Genomic DNA, 17594 nt, shown 5'->3' on the forward strand with positions numbered 1-17594 from the left:
GTGTATTTCATGTGATTTATACATATTTCCTACTAAGTAAAGCGATGAATAACAACGGTAGAAAATTTGGACAGGTTAGATAAAATACCATTTAGGCTTGGACTCGGACTCAGATGTTCTGAGTTCTAGATCTAGCTTGGCCCTTCTCAGTGTATGCCCGACTCCAGGTTGGGGGCCCAATATCCCTTAGTTTGGGTCAAACAACACCCATTATCAGTCTTATCTGGAGTGCTCCTTACAAATGGAATTAGCAGCGCCTCAGAGGCTGAACCACATGGGTAGAGCCTGGGAATGTGCTCTGCAATTAAAACAAAAACAACAAAACACTTCTCAGGAGATTCTCACACTCAGCGTTTCAGAAGCTCTCCTCCAGATTCTTCTACACTACACTTGGAGTAGTAAGGATAAGATGGTCTGGTCTTACAGCACCGGCGTCATCCGGGATCTCATTAGAAATGACGAATCTTCCCCTGGCGCCTAGGCCTATTGAATCAGAAACCTGCATTTGAACAAAATCCTCAGAAGATTCTGACACACACGTTAGGGTTTGAAAACCTCTGCTGTGCGTCGGTATCCTCTGGAAAGCTTTACAACCAACTGATACCTGCGCCTCGCCCTGGGATTCTCCTGTACGGAGTCTGGATTCCGGAGGTGCGGTCAGGGCAAAGGGCTCTTACAAGCTTCCCAAGTTATTTTAATGTACAGCCAGGTAGAGGACCATTGTCCCCTAAATCGCAGTCCTGTACGGTTAAGCTATAACCTGAGTTAAACTGGCTTTCCTGGGCTTGCCCAGCGCCCTAAAGACCGCTTAGAGTAAACAGTGGTTTTTAAGGGACAATGGGCTCTGGAGACAAGTTCAACTACGCAGCTTTTAGGTCCACAAAACCCGAGGCGGGAGACTTCCTGCACCTTCCCGCGAGGGAGCAGGGCGCCGCGCCCGAGCCGCCCCGGGGGGCCCCCACCCCGGCCCCGCCCAGCTCGCCCCCTCCCCGCCCCTCCCTCCCCCGTGACGTGCCGCAGCGGGCCGGGATCATGCGCATTCGCGCCCCGCGCCCCGCACGGCTGCTCCGCCTCGGCGCTTGTCATTCTCCGCGGCGCGGCGGCGAGTGCGGACTGCGGTGCCCGCCCGCTAGCTCCCCCGCCGGCGCGCCGGCGATGTGACCGACCGCCTGGGAGCGGGCTGGAGGCTCTGCGGGTAACAGCGCTTCGGCTTGCCCCTTGCCGCGTTCCTCGCCGAGTCGCCATTCCCTCGGAGCCGCAGACACGCACCAGGGGCTAGGAGCGCCGCACTCCGGGGTCGGTGGCATCTGCAGCTCTCGGTCCGCGCGGCCGGGTGCAGCCTCAGTCGCCGCTGCGGCCGCCGCCGCCCGGCCGTGCGCCCTGGTTGAGTGCCGGGCTCCGGGCACGGCGGAGCGAGGCGGCTGGTGCGGAGCGACAGCGCCTAGCCTGGCACCCGCCGTCGCCCCGGCAGTGCGGGGCCAGCGAGGTTGAGCGCCGCGGAGCGAGGTCCCCTCGGAAGGCTCCCTGTCTCCTCCGTCCCGGTGAGTTGACTGTAGTTTCTGAAGTTGGAGGGGGCCGTGGAAAGGGGAGGTGCGTTTTTATTATCTTCGTGTGGGAAGCTGGAGCGGCCCCTCTTGTTAGGAGCGGGGCTCCGTCTCGGGGAGTTCAGGGTGCGAAGAAGCAGACCCGGCACGCGGGGAGAGGCAATCCAGGGCGGGCTGGCAGCAGCCTCTCTCGAACGTGCCAGTTGGAAACGTGCTGTGAGAGGACAGGTGCTCCGAGGGCATTTCGCCTGCTGCTGATTGCACGTTGCGAGCTCCTTGACTGTGTGTGTTTGGCAGTGGAGGGTGCGTGCAGGGTCTTGTTACCTCTATCCTAAGTCCTCCGGGGAGTGACTCCTGTAATATTCCTGGATGCGATAGGTCTTTGGAGGTGGGAGCTAAGTCATTCCTCCCCAGCCCTTCCGGCTTCCCGCGCATCCCACTTTACTCTTCCCCTAGGCAGAAGTTGCCAGTGTTTCCTTAATTAGAGTCCAGTCCTTTGGGGAGAAAACAACTTGTAAGTCAATACAGCGTTTTGTGCCATAAGGCAAATAAAATGAGAAATGCGTTCATTGTATGTGATTTCATACATTTCAAGAATGTGGGCAAGTCTCAAAGAAATAGGATTCTGATGATGGCACTTGGGTTTCACCCTGCTGCCCTGCGCCTCTTATATAAGCCTCCCGGCGGGATAACTGTGTCTCTGCAGTGGCTGCAGCTGTGGCTCTGCGTTCCATTTGTTTAAGGTCCAGCTTGAACAGTATTTAATGAAAATGCTGACATGATATAGCGTTCTGTAGTGTGAAACAGAGTGCACTCTTCAGATTGGAGTGTATTCTCCTAATAGGTAGCATGCGAGGAAAAACCCCAGTATATTTTTCAAGGCAGCTCCAGGAATTAGACACATAAATCATGTTTTAAAATAGCATGCATTGTGCAGAGAGCTTGCAGAGGACCCTTTTTGAACACATCCCCTTTGTTTTAGAAAAAGTGGAAATTGTTCATCCCAGACATTTGTTGAGTCTGAAAGTTAAGTGTGCTGATGGGCCTAATTATCTTAATAAATAAAGGGCACGATTTATAGGTAGCTATCCTGTTCTACTTTGAAGAATAGAATTCTATAACCGTTCTTTTTCATCCATCCCCTAGAGATTGCTTTTAAGTAGAGCAATAGATTATCATCATTGATGTTTAATATTTGAGTCAGTTAAATTTGTAAAAGGAATACTTTGAATTACATGTAGTACCACTATTACTGTTAAGACTGAACATTAGAAGCAAGGAGAATTTTCAGATTATTTGGTATCAAAGTCATTAGTTTAACAAAACAGCATTAAGACTTCATATATAAATATATGTATATATATAATACATATACATATATAAACACACACACATATATAATTTAGATATATATATGTGTGTGTGTATATATATATATATATATTTAAATTTGGACTTGTAATAAATGTTTCAACCAAAACTCAGGGGTGTGTTATAATGTAAGATTTATCCAGGCAGTCTTTAGAAAGAGAAGTGCTTTTATTTATGGTATTCCAACACATAGAACAAGATGAGCTAGTTATAGGCACCACATTTAAAAACATATCATAGATTTTTAAAGAATCCTAGGAAATTACAAAAATGTTATTTCAGAAGTTGAAAAGTTAGGCAACACATTGTGTTTTGTGAGAGCATCCATTGCTTATGTCTAGAAGAGAACATATCCCAGCATGGACTCTCAAACAGACTCACCCCTATCAGCACTGTTGCACTGTAGTAAGGAGGGTAGACTAGGCAGCTGAGCTCTTGGCTCTCCTACCACTTGAATCTGGGCAAGTTACCTAAACTCTGTGTCTCAGTGCTTCACCTGTAAACTGGGAATGACAGCAGTACCTACTTCAGGAAATTATGATGAGGATTAAATGAGTTCATAGATGTAAAGCCATTGAGCCAGTGTCTGGCATTTTTTTTTTTTTTTTAAGATTTCATTTATTGGGGCGCCTGGGTGGCTCAGTGGGTTAAAGCCTCTGCTTTCGGCTCAGGGGCTCAGGTCATGATCCCAGTGTCCTGGGATCAAGCCCAGCATCAGGCACTCTGCTCAGCAGGGAACCTGCTTCCCCCCACTCTCTGCCTGCCTCTCTGCCTACTTGTGATCTCTGTCTGTCAAATAAATAAATAAATAAATCTTTAAAGATTTCATTTATTTACTCAACAGACAGAGATCACAAGCAGACAGTGAGGCGGGGGTGGGGGGGTGGGGAGCGGGAAGGAAAGCAGGCTCCCCGCCGAGCAGAGAAGAGAAGAGAACCCGATTTGGGGCTTGATCCCAGAACCCTGGGATCATGACCTGAGCTGAAGGCAGAGGCTTTAACCCACTGAGCCACCCAGGTGCCCCACCAATGTCTGGCATTATTAAGCTAATAAAATTATCATTGCTGGGCACCTGGGTGGCTCAGTCCGTTGGGCGACTGCCTTCAGCTTGGGTCATGATCCCAGAGTCCCATGATCCAGTCCCGCATCTAGCTCCCAGTTCTGCCAGGAGTCTCCTCCCTCTGATCTTCTACCCTCCCATGCTCTCTCTTACTCGCTCTTCCTCTCAAATAAATAGATAAAATCTTTTTTAAAAAATTATCATTACTATGAAAGGAAACACATCTTTGGATACCAGGGACTGAATGGCTGCTGATGGAGGTTAATGGAAGCAGGTCACAGGTATAATAGGAGAGAGGATATAAACATTTATTGAACACTTTCTGGTGTTGCAGCTGATGTTTAATTTACTGTCTCCCTCCTCACTGAGGTGGGTGCTTTTGTCTCCACTTGGGAGATGAGGAAACTGAAGCTCAGTGAGATCAAATCAGCGTTGGGATTTTAACCTATGTCTGTTTATTTCAAATCCTGTTCTTTTTGACCTTGCCGCCTTAACTTCCTTTTGATCTTGCTTTTTCCATCTATTCTCTAATCCTCATAATAATAAAATAGGTGCATTATTATCTTCAATTTACACATGAGGAAATTCTAGTTAAGCATTAAAGTATGCAAAGTGTTTAACAGCACTCACAACATAGTTCTTCAAGATTGGGAGTTATTATTATTACCATAAATATTATTAAATAACTTGCTTAGGCGAGCACAGGATAGATGTGCCAGCAGGTGAAGTGTGTTTTCTCCTTCACTTTCAGGTGGATTCCATTGCTTTCTACTTCCCCAGTTATATATTCAGAGAATTATTGGGGAAAAAATGGTATGTGACAGTTCACACTGGAGGACGATGCTCTCTGGTTTGTTTCTGCCTGCAGATGTGGCTGCAGTGATCCACACAGCCTAGCAAACCAGCCCAGGCAGCTGTCATCCATCCACAAAGAGCATCATACCTCAGCATGAATTCAGTCCCTGCTAGAGAACAGCGGCGGGGCAGAGAGAGAAAGAGAGAGCCGTTATACTTTCCTGCACATTTTACTGTATATTCAGAAATAGAAATCATTTATACTTTACATTAAATAAGCATGCTTCTTCTAGGCCTTAATTGCCAGTGTCATGCGAAGCAGTTTCCGGGGTCCTTTGTGAGCAGTACTTTGTTAAAAGTCTGGTCCATAGCCTGTTGAACTTCTCACCTGACTTCAGAGGTTGAGAATGATTGAGAGGCCTTGTGTTTGTGTGTGTGTGTGTAGCTTTCCTAGGTTATCATCCAGATACTACATAGTGTTCTGACTCTGGTAAATATTTATTCTGTTTTCTAGATGTTAAAATCTAATTGCTCTGTAAGGCACATAAGCAACAGACTGCTTGTAGACTGGTGTATCCTCCTAGTGAACATATTCTATCGCCGATAGTACTTGGGGACACATGTTCTAAGTTGGCTTTCTTTTTTTTTTGAAATCAAGACTCTCTGTACAGCATGGTGACTATAGTTAATAATACCATATTGAATATTTGATATTTGCTAAGAGAATAAATCTTGGAAGTTCTCATTACAAGTTGTAACTGTGTGGTGGCAGATGCTAACTAGACTTACCGAGATTATTTTGCAATATGTACATATATACCAGATCATTAAGTTGTATACCTGAAACTGATAGAATTTTATATGTCCGTTACATGTCAGTTTAAAAAAAACTTTCTGGGAATGAGCTTTCAGGAGAGTGCCTCAGTATGCCTGGGGACACAATTCCACAGATACCATGCACCAAAAAGAGAACCCTTGCCATCAACAGCCCCTTCACATCTTTGAAAAAGCCTCTACTTCAGTTTTAACCCTCTTTGTCAGAGTACAGATATTCCCTTCTACTCAATTAATATTTACATTTCAAACGCTCCTCCATTCTGGGTTATTGTATAATTGAAGGCTTCCTTGATCACTTTCATGACTTAAGCTGGGTCCATAATTTAGTTTTAACTACTTCTTTAGAATTTACATAGCTCGGTTTTATTTCTCATCTGTGTGAACTATTTAATGGCTTATCTGTGGTCACCTCCAGATTCCCAAATAACTTCTCTGACATTGGCTTTTTCCTGCTGTCAGAAAATATATGTACAGGAAACAGGTAATTTTAATATGGATAAAGTGAATGAAGATCATTTACTCTCCCTAGTCATATCTACTCTTTTGAATTATATTCACTTCTGGCTTGGGGAGTTGGGAGCTGATTCTGTTTCTAGAGCTCTTGCTTCATACATCGTGAGAGATGTGTTGGAATACGAGCAGGCAGTTCATATTCATCGTGGCAGAGACAGTCCCTCAAGACAGTCCCTCAAGGGGCATGGCTGAATGTGAGGACAAGGGGCAGAGATGGGGGGACACAGCTCTGAGAATTTTTTATCTGCCACCTTTCTAGTCCTTATTGGTCATGCCTTCTAGATAAGAACTGGAGTGAATTGTTAACACACAGCACTTACCATGTGCTAGCTGCCATGCTAAGAAGTTTACCTATGGTATTTAATCCTCATGGCAAACTTATATGGTAGTTACTTTATTATTCTGTTTTTCAAAAGTGGAAACTAAGGCCTAGAAAGGTCAGGACACCTGTCTAGGGTCCACTTTATTAAGTTTTGGAGCCAAGAATGGAGTCTACGGCTATCTGACAAGGCCTGGGTTCCATGCAGTACATGCTGCATCTAATTTTGGAGCCTTCATGATCGCTCAGCTGTGCTGCCTAGGTGTCCTATATTGTGCTTCTCAAAATAATCCTCTACTATCTGTCTTAGTTCCCACAATAACCCTGGAATAGCGCTAAAGAGATGCGAGGGAAGCCCATTGCCCACCTTCTTGCTCATAGCCAGCATCTGGCATTGACTACATAGGGTCATCACCATGTCTTTGTGGAGAAAGAACTAAAGCTTAGTTCCTACATCAAACTGAGAAAAGGAAAACCGCGTGTTAGCCTTGTGCAATAGGAAGCGGAAAGCCTTCGACTGATAATGGGACCCAATGGAGAGGCCTGTTAACTTTATTTGTGTTTAGGTCACATACTTTGTGTCCCTCTCATTAAAGAAAGGGGAAGTATAGAAACCTGAGATTTTCTGTGGAGATTAAAAAATAAATGTTTATAAAAAAAAGTATCAGTAAGGGTGCCTGGGTGGCTCAGTGGGTTAAGCCTCTGCCTTCAGCTCGGGTGATGATCCCACGGTCGTGGGATCGAGCCCCGCATCGGGCTCTCTGCTCGGCAGGGAGCCTGCTTCCTCCTCTCTCTCTGCCTGCCTCTCTGCCTACTTGTGATCTCTCTCTCTGTCAAATAAATTAAAAAAAAAAAAAAAGTATCAGTAATGGAGATTACTGCAACAGTGTCATATGCTATTCACAATGAGACTATGGTTTGTAAATACATATGTCTAACAAATAAGGGTCAAGTGTGTTGTCTCAGAATGGTAACATTGCATCACATCTTCTATGCCTGTATTGTAGTCTAATTCCAGTCCAAATGCACAATACAAAGACAGAATTTATGGCCAACTTGTAATATTTTTAAAACCCTTCCTCGGAGCCTCCCTTCCTTCACTTTTTTCTTGATTTCACATTGGAGCCAGCATTTCTTCAATAAGTTCTTCATATTCCTTGGGTTTTGAGTTATTATTTTATGTTGTTGTTATAACATTTTGGCATATTGTGTTGATGTTTCATCTACTCCCCCTTCTTGATTTTATAGAACTGTACGATTTTCAAACCTGTGAGTGACTCAAAACTTATGAAAAATTCAATTTTCTAAATATGGACACTATTGCAAAGGAGAGGGAAATTTGACTTGACTGGAGAGCCTTTACTTAAAATACAGAGCACTAGAAACATTACAAACCTTATGGAGTAGGCAAGTTAAAAAAAAAAAATTTGCAGTTGATCAGCAACAGCTTTATATCTTCTCTATGATTTCATAGGACCCAACATCGACATACCATATCCTGTATTCATTTGCAAGTGATCAGCTTCAGTTAATTTTGTAAAAATACCAAAAGGTGTGAGTTATTCTAGTCTTCACAGGGCTCCCAGTGTTGCATATGTAAGGTTTTCTGTGGATTTACTCTCTAAGTGATGAAGCGTAATCAGGCAAGTCTTTGGGCATTTGGTCTCACTGCATTTGTGACTGGATCATTACTGTTACTATTGCTCCTGCTCACTCTGGCCCTTCACCCCCCGACCGTACCCATTCCTCTGTCATTCCCATTATCGTTGAACACACTGAAGCTATTGGGAAACTTTATTGTTGACGCAGCTCATGTTATAAGTTAGAGGCAATAAAACCACATAACACAGTGATTTTTTTTTTAATTAAAAAAAGCCAAGTTGTAACACAGTTGTATACAAGAATACTGCAACCTCTGCACTCAGCACTGGGGAGTTGCAACCACTGTGGTCTTACTCTTTTCTCCCTGACACCTTCTAAGGAGAGCTGTGAACCTGTAATTCACACATAATCAAATCACTAGCAGCTTGGCCGTGTTTGAGTCAGATTGAGTAGGAATGATATTTACTCATTTATGCATTTAGCAGATATATATTGATAGGATACCAGGCATGTTGTTGGATGTTGAAACCTCAAACAGAAGAATCCTTGCACTGCCTTCCAGAATCTCAACAGAACGAGATGTGTGCATAAAAGATGCTGGGCTCTGTCGGGGTACCTGCTCCAAGGGGATGACTTTCCCTTTGGAAGTGTAGGGGTGGATCTGAGTCTGGCCAGCGAGTCAGAGGGGGCCAGGCAGCTGAGGATGGGAGTGGGCTGACAGAAATCGTTCTGAGCAGAGGGCCCAGAGAGAACGGTGCAGTGCAAGTACTGAACAGGGCAGGTGGCATGTCTGTAGGACAGCTGGTTGTCCCCAGTGGCTGGTGCACATCGAGGGCCATGGACGAGGTCAGAGATGGACAGTGGAGGCTGGGGCCACTTTAGGAAGTGTCTTGTGGACCATACTTGGTCCAGATGAATTTGCGTACTTTTGGGGGTTCTTTTAGAATGAGTACTCTGGCTGTTTTGTAGAGAATGGGGGTGTGGGGTGGGGGGCAGACACAGAAGCCCTGTGAACAACAACAACAACAAACTGTTGAATGAATCCTAGTGCAGGTTTAAGGTCTGAACTTGGACTGGTACGAGTGGGGAAAGGAGGAGGAGGGGAGAAGCAGGGAGGAGATGGTGACTTTAAGGATGACTCCCAGATCTCTGGCTTGGGTGACTGAATGGAAAGAGGTGGCGTTGGTCCTGATAGTGAAGACAGAGGGTTGTGCAGTCTGCGGGGCAAGCTGACACGCTTGTTGGCGAAGTTGCGTGATGTGAGGCACCAGAGGCTCCTCCAGAGCCTGAGAGTCAAAGGACTGTTGTACCAGCTGTGGTTCTAGAATTCAGGACAGAGGCTGAGCTGAAAATAAAAGCTTACAAGCCTTCTGTGTGTTTCACGTTGCTGTGGAGGTGGTGATCTGCCTGGGAGAACACGTGGAGTGGAAAAAAAAAAAAAAAAAGAAGATGATGGCCAAGACCGCAGGTGGAAGCAAGGGAGATGGGCTAGTGAGATCCAGTGAGGGAAGCTTTTGACAAGTGCCTGGATGCAAAGTGGCAGAAACCAGAGGCAAAGCAAAATGAGAGGCTTGATGATAACAAAAGGAATGAAATAGAAGAAAGCAGTGAGCAGAGGGACGGGTCTGCCTGTTAACTTTCTTCTATCTACACAGATGACGGTGGCCCTTCTTCATGCAGCTTTCTGTTCTGTCAATAAACATGAAGGCCTGCATCTGGGAGGTGGGTGCATTGGATAAGGGTAAAGAAAAAAGAAATAAAGTCATGAAAAAACATGATCCTGGGTCTGAAGCTGCACGGGGGATTGAGTTGGCATTTCTTATTTTTCTTTTCCACTCATTTATCTCCTTCATTGGCCACAGGTCATAGGCACTTGGGAAAGTGGGAAGGATGAAAGAGTGACTTGCTTGGTGGATAAAGTGCTCAGTTCTTCTAACAATCGTGTCTCGTTGTATCCACGAATGGGCACGCTGGGGGGGAAAGTGATAAATGGCGTATTATTTGGCAGTTTACGGAAACTGAGCTTTTATCGTGGTCATAGCATCTTAAGAGGGTTTGGACCTTTGAACCAATCCTTTTATAGTTGTAAATGAATCTTTTGGCTCATTGGTATATTTGAGACATAGTTGAGTATAGTTTCCTGTAATTTTCACTTGCCATCGAAAGAGGTCTTGTTATAGACAAACTAGAGTATTTGGGGATGATGGAAATCATGACCATGTATTTTTGTTGATATCATACATGTTAGTCCTCAGCCATTTTGGCTTTAATTTTGACCTAAAGACAGAATTACTCCAATTATAGAGATGAAAGAACTGAGATTCAGGGTTGGGATAACTGGGCGGAGATAACACAGCTCATAAATGGCTCAGCTCCCAGGACCCAACCTGAAGCCTTCTGACTTCAGATTCCAGGTTCTTGCCACTCATCATGTTGCCTCTGTCTTCGTGAATAGCTACTAAAGGAAGATTAGCAGGTGGAACATTTCAGAGATTGTTTTTATTAGTCTGCTCAAGGCAACAACAGTAGAAACTGCGTTGGCTAGTCTGTATTTGATGGGCCGCAGGTTATTTATGCAAATGTATGTAATTAAGTTAGACCAGGGGAAAATCTTTCTTCACAAAATGAGCGTCTTTTTCTTTCCTATCTTAGAAGCTTAAAAAAAAAGCCTCTGAGTTATAAAATATAAGGGTGAATATTTTAAACTGCAAAATTATGGTAGTTGAACTTGGTATTTGTGATGCAATGTAAATTTGTTGTTGCAACAAATTCAGTTCAGTTGTTGCAATGGCTGTTGTAGGTGAGGAGCATTCTGTGTGTGCATGTGTGTGTGCATGTGAAATAAAAATTAACCAAATTAGTTTAAGCTATTGGTTTTCCCTTATAATATTATTCTTGTATATTCCAAATACATTAAATGATGTAGCTTGCTTTATCTCGCCAAAGCAGCTGTCACGTTATCCGTTTAATGCCAAAGGAATAAAACATTTGTCTTGAGCATTTTGCATGTAAGCAGTGTAAAATGATGCAGGGTTTATTTTAGTTTTACAACTTCTTTTTTAGATCCTGGTATTCTAAAATTATGATTTACCTAGTTTTGCTACTTTAAATCAATTATTAGCTATTAAGACACAGGAATGTTAGACTCATGAGAACATGGAATTTTATGACAGTTTGTAAAGTGTATGGTGCTGTATTTTTTTTATTTCACAAAAAAAATCTATGAACCTTGCTAAATGGCAGTTTCCAGATGAAAGCAATTTCTAGCAAGTAGCAAAATGCTGGTACCAGTGCTTATCCTTAAATCTCAATTTCAAGCTTCACCGTGCCAATTTTACATGTTAGCTTCAGTAGGAAAAGTAGAATCTAAAGGGGCTTATGTTTTGCGACATTTGGTGCGTTGATCTTTTGTTACTGGTACTGATTTTTAAAAATACAGTACATTTATATATTTTAAAAAGTCTTATGAAAATGGTAGGCACCTGTCTTAATTCTAGTAATTACTATTACACTTGGCGTATTATAGTGGCCTTAGTGCAGTGTAATTGAGAAGGTACAGTAGAGGCATATGAAAATTTAGATAATAATATAAGTAATATGGTATTTTATATATGATTTTATTGCATTTTAGATTTATAATAATATGTGAGGAAACACAAATGAAGTAAAATGAAATTAATTTGGCCATTTCATGCCTCATGTGTCCCAATTTCATCCAAATGCAAATATGATAATCCAGGGCTCAGAGTTAGTATTCTGTTGAGGTGATTTGACAGTACTGTATTTATTACCCACCACCTAGATAAATAATTAAGCTGCATTTCCTACTAATCTTCCCATGAGTATACATTTTAACATTCTGTACCAGGAGTTTTCATTAGCTAAAAAGAATAACTGAATTTTCTTTACCTCTTTTTATTTCCTACTGAATTTTGTTCAGACATTTTTATGCGAGTGTATACTTGACATGATAGAGCATGTCTAAATTAATAATCTAATTTGAATACCATAATTATGTGTATAGTTAGGGCTTGATTGAATAGAGTGTTTTTGCATATCGTGTATATTCTTTCTCTTAGTGGATTTAGGAATTACATGTTTAATATTCAAAGTCCTAAATCTGCTTGCATTTACCGATAGGCACAAAGAGAAAAATGTAAACGTTTTTACAAACAGAATTTAAAAGATGCACTTCCTTTTCAAATATTAGGAATTGACATGTAACTGTCTCCTGTAGTTTTTTCTTATATATAACAGATTGATAAATGCAGAAGTGGTTGAAAACTAGAATAGTTTCATATGTTGTACCCAAATTGTCAGTGTTGAGGTCAGAAGTGTACACCTTTATTTTTCTAAATAACAAATAAAGATGTTTTCAAGTAAAATATTATGAGTCTCCGTAAATATTTAAATGTATTCAGATGATATTAAGAATATTTTTTCCTTTGCTTCATTATGTAATAGTCACTTTGCCTAAAATTTGTGTCTTAAACTTTACCATCAATGTGAAATGCTCAGTATCTCCAAAATAGAATTAAAACTAAAAACTCTGGAGTCTCATTAAAAGCATACAGTATGGGGGCACGTGGGTGGCTCAGTAGATTAAGTGGCTGTCTTGGGCTCAGGTCATGGTCCTGGGATCCAGCCCCACGTGAGGCTCTCTGCTTCTCCTTCTGCCCCTCCCTGTGCTCCTTCTCTCTTTCAGTCTCTCTCTCTCTCTCTGTCTCTCTCTCTTTCTCAAATAAATAAAATCTTAAAAAAAAAAAAGTATACAGTATGGATAACAGCTTTTCAGGCTTTGTGCTGGGATATTTGAAACAGGATTATGAAACACTATGGTTGTTGAGAAAAATAAAATAAAATAACAAAGTGTTAAACTTACACTTAATTTAATGATTTTTGCCACCACGGCTCTTAACCTTTCCCACTGGCTGAGTGATTTGCTAATAGTGGCATGTCGGGACCCGAATTATTATAGATCTTTTCTTTTAATATATATTCAATAGCATTTTCAAAATTGTTCTCCTAGATGCAGTTCATAATAAACAGCCCAGTGCTGGCAATGAACATGCTTTTATACCATTTATAGCCATGGGCCACTTGGCATTTGGACCCTTCTCTTATGTATTTTCACAGCTCCACATATCCTGAAAATTGTCAGCCTTGGATTAGAATAAGCCTCTCGCATCTCCACAGTTACAGGAAGAATAAAAAGAATGTTCTCCTTTTCTTCTCCCTGTAATATGCCAAGGCCTGTGGTCAGAAAATCATCATATCCTAGTTATAGGCTTTTTCTTTTTTGATGTTCTCCCTCACTGCAGAAAGTGGTAACACAAAAGGCGTTGTTGAAATGTGAACACGTTAGTTTGAGTTGATCTGTCTCACTCTCTTTCTAGTGAGAGCTGTGGTTCTCAGCTGGGAGCAGAGAGACATCTGACAATGTCTGGAGACAGTTTGGATTGTCATGACTGGGGAGAGGGATGTTACTAGCACAAGTGGGTAGAGACCAGGAATGCCCTCCTCCATTCTGCAGTGCACAAAATAGCCCTCTTTAGGGAAAAATTCTCTGACCCAAAATGTCAATAGTGCTGAAGTGGAGAAACCCTGATCTAGAAAGTAGGGAATGTCTGTTTAATTTGCATTCTCTTGTTCAAGCAAATGAAAATGTGATAGATGGTCCTTAGAAAGAAATCCTTGCAATCAATATAATCATTTATCGAGCACTTAAGAGGTCCTGAAAACACAGGGCAAACCTCGACATCTGTCCCAGCCCTCAGGAGTTTATACTCTCTTTAAAGATGACTGGCAAATAAAATACTATTATTCAATGTGATGTATGCTGGAATTAGAGGAATATATGACATGTTAAAAAATAATTTTGATTTTATTTGCTAAATATAAAGGAGTATCCAGAAGAAATTTATGTTCTCTGGCTAGATGTGAAATTAGTCATTCGTGGGTAAAATTTCTCTTTTTCCCTTGATGAGGAATAGGTTCCCTTTATTGCCTTTCTCTCTCTCTCCATTTCAACTGGTATTAATTTGAAACATCAGGAAAGAAGAGGAGATATTGACATAAAAAGTGTTACTTTAGAAATTTAGGATATTAGTTTTTAACATGGTCATTCAGTTATAATTTACATGTCATGAAAATCTCCTGTTTTAAGTGTGCAACTAAGTGGTCTTTAGTAAATGTAGAGAATTATGGAACTACCATCACATTCCAGGTTTAGGACTTTTCCATCACCACAAAAAGATCCCTTGTGCCCATTTGTGGTCACTGTATTCCATGGCCAACCCCAGGCAACCACTGCTGATATTTCTGTCTCTTTCTCTTTTCTCACTTTCTTTCTCTATAGATTTGCCTTTTAGGAAATCTCTGGACATTTCATTTGGGATATTAATTTTTGCAAGTAAAAATGTAGTTTGATGTCTTTTTGAAGGTTATCATGTTTATATTTTACTTTTTACTGTTGCCACACCCAGCTATAGTGCAGGTTTGAGTGTACTTTGTTATCAGAATTCTCAGAATAATCAGGTGGAAAATGTGGCAAAGGGGAAGATAAGCATGTATGTTTAATGCAGCATATGTGCCACATCAAACAGTCCATGGGATGCCTGTTTTTCAGCTTTGACCAGTTTTGTTCCCTGTGAATCAGTCTACTAAAATAATGTCATTGAAATCATTGATAAGCTGAGGTCAGATGAATACTTCATGATGTGGGAAAACTACAAAAGGATTAAATCCAGAGAATTCCCTGGTCTGAAGAGTTGTGTAGGGGGACAGCAATCCTTTTGGGGACACATGTCTCTCAGAATTCAGCTTTTAGAAAGGTAATACAGTTTATATACTGTATGTTATGTAATAGTCCAGCGTGATCCCAGGAAACAGTAGTTTCTTTTCTTTTCTTTTCTTTTCTTTTTTTTTTGAAACAGTAATTTCTGTTGCAAAGTGCATGAATATTAACATTTAAGAAGACAGGGGATGACCAAATAACTTGATGTCAGCTCAGGTCAGTTTTTAGAGTATATTCATTTGGTAGCAAAGGAACAAAGTTTCAGAAATTTTTTCAGAAAATTTGCATTTCAAAATTGTGGATAAAGGTTTGTGAACTTGCAGTGTATCCCAGGATATTACATCTCAAATAATTGCTCCTTCCTCTTTTCTACTCCCACCCTCCCACCCCCCTGCCAAACACACATTTCATACCATTTAGCCCCGAGTATACTTGTCTTGCTTTCACATCATTAGCTTCTCATCAGACTTGATAAAATGCCAAGTTAGCTGTTCAATTTTGGTGGAAGAAGGCCAGGTACAGATGTGTTACGGCGGCCAGATCTACATCCTCTTGTGGTTTGTGGTTTTGCCTCCCTGTTATAGCCCTGGATTGTAGCCATGTTCATTTACTCCAGAACTCCTGGGGCCCAGGGGCCCAGAGGATGAAGTTAGTTTTGTGAGGTCAAAATGATATCCTTCAAGAAAAATCCAAAAGGAGCAATGGCAGCTGTCACTCCAGGTAGCCCCAGACTCAGGCGAAGTAATCCTCGCACCCATCCCAAAATCTCTGGGCAGTGAGATAGCAGATAAAGGCATGAAGAATACAACGCATGGTATCTAGTGCATTCTCACATCGAAAGTAAGATGCTAGTACAAAGTGAGCTACTTCAGACTTATTCCAATTTCTTAAAAATTCTGCATAATCTTATATAATTTGCTTAATGGTACTTAGCAAGCCTCGTTAGTTTCTTTTCACATGTGTTTCTTTTCACATATAGTTATTCACATAAATTTCATGTCTTTATTAATTTCCACATTCCAGTGGTGGTACTCAGGAAACTGTAACTCTATGACACTGGTGTTTAACTAATTTTCCATGGTATTCCTAAGTGGCTATGAATGTGAATGGATATTTTGATTGGTGCGTAAAATTTGCCCTTGTTGCATGTGAGTATGTGTGGTGGCATGGCAGTGTTACTTAAGCAGGACATACTGTAGGTTGGGGGACCCATTTACCACCAAGGGAGACCTAATTTCTATAATTTCTATAGAGGAAAGAACATACTGCAGTGTTATACCAGCCTTGGGGAAAAACGGCATGTTTTTAGGGACATCCAAGAATTTTGCCTTTTGGGAACTCAAGAACGTCATCAAGTAATAAGCTCTTGAAGATCAATGTGAGCTAATAGCTGAGTGAGTAAAGTAACTGGAGCATACAGTAGGGGTTACATTGCTACTGTTACTTTTTTTTAAAGTTCTTCATCACTTCAGTGTAATATCAACATTTCCTCTGAAGGTGAACCGTCAACAGGAAAAGACGTTGCATCATTGCCCCTCAGTAGTGGAAGTAGGCTCCTTGCCTTTCCCATCTGCAGCTTCATTCTTGGGTGTCTTGGTTCACGCCCACCTCCTACTCCAGCTGCAGCATCCTCACAAGTATCATTTTCTCTCCTGTCTCCCAACTTTAAAGAGCTAAACTTGTCCCGCCTTGGTTATGCACGTGTCTTTTCTTTCAAGCATCTTTCTGAGTTTGCAAGCATTTCTTCTTATTACCACATTTCCTGTTGTAAAGAAGCTGACAGCCCACAGGGACCTCATATTGTCACTGCTGCATTCCCTTCCTCATTAAGTACACCCCCCTTCTGTTTTCTGGTGATGCTTTCCCCCTCTTTGGGGGCACATCATCTAATCTGTCTCACCTTTGTCTTTCTCCCTCTGTCAGTCTAGCTGCCTTTAGAGCAGTGGTTCACCATACTGACCACATAAGAGCATTATTAGTGATGTCCAGGGCCTCCCCCAGTAATTCTGATTAACAGGCCCTAGGGGGCCTTGACCTTGGTGTTTTGTTTTGTTTTTTAAAGTGGGGTCCACAACCAGGGTGGAGCCCAGTGTGGGCTTGAACTCACAACCCTGAGATCAAGACCTGTGCTGAGATCAAAAGTCAACTGCCTGAGCCACCCAGGTGCCCCAGACCTTGGTGGTTTTTGAAAGGCGCCTCCTCTCCGAGGCCCCATCTCAAGTAATGCAGCCATCACTTGAGAATCACCCATTCAGAGGACATGATACCTGTCGGGTGCTGTGGGTCACAAGCCACTGTGGAAGGAGGAGGAGGGAAGTTGCAAAGATGAGAAGAGATTAAACAATGGCAACACTCCCTAGTCCCTTTGTTTACTTTGAGTTTTAGCTCAGGGGGAATGGGTTTCTCTGAGTGCCACCTACACCAGCCCAGTGTGGCAGCTTCTCCCCCTCAGACTGCTTTCCCATCTGTAAATCCCTGGCAGCCATGTACCCCCAGCAGGACCGAAACCACTGGAGGTGAAGTGTGCACTTATCTCCTCATGAGGCTGGCCACAAGGGGCCTTATTTTCCTTTCTTAACTATGGCCTCCTGCCTTGCGACCCACTATTTCCATTTTTCCTTTCTGTCACTCTCTCTAAACCAAAGCCGCGTGCCCTCCTCCCTCATTTGTTGTTAGTTTGAAACTCACCGCCATAAAGACACACACAGGAGACCCAATTAAAGTTCCGAGGCGGAGATTTTCACTTTACTTTTTCCC

At 42.3% G+C, this 17594-nt stretch overlaps 1 protein-coding gene across 1 annotated transcript in view; it reads left to right on the forward strand.

The window, feature by feature from the left end:
- The first annotated feature begins 1091 nt into the window (after positions 1 to 1091).
- PAG1 (phosphoprotein membrane anchor with glycosphingolipid microdomains 1) overlaps positions 1092 to 17594 on the forward strand; it is a 130136-nt gene continuing 113633 nt past the window's right edge. Inside the window, exon 1 of the mRNA XM_080802289.1 lies at positions 1092 to 1541. The gene's annotated coding sequence lies outside the window, so the exon portion shown is untranslated. The remainder of the gene's footprint in view (positions 1542 to 17594) is intronic.

This window comes from Martes martes, assembly GCF_963455335.1.
Source record: "Martes martes genome assembly, chromosome: 4".
Taxonomy (NCBI): Eukaryota; Metazoa; Chordata; class Mammalia; order Carnivora; family Mustelidae; genus Martes; species Martes martes.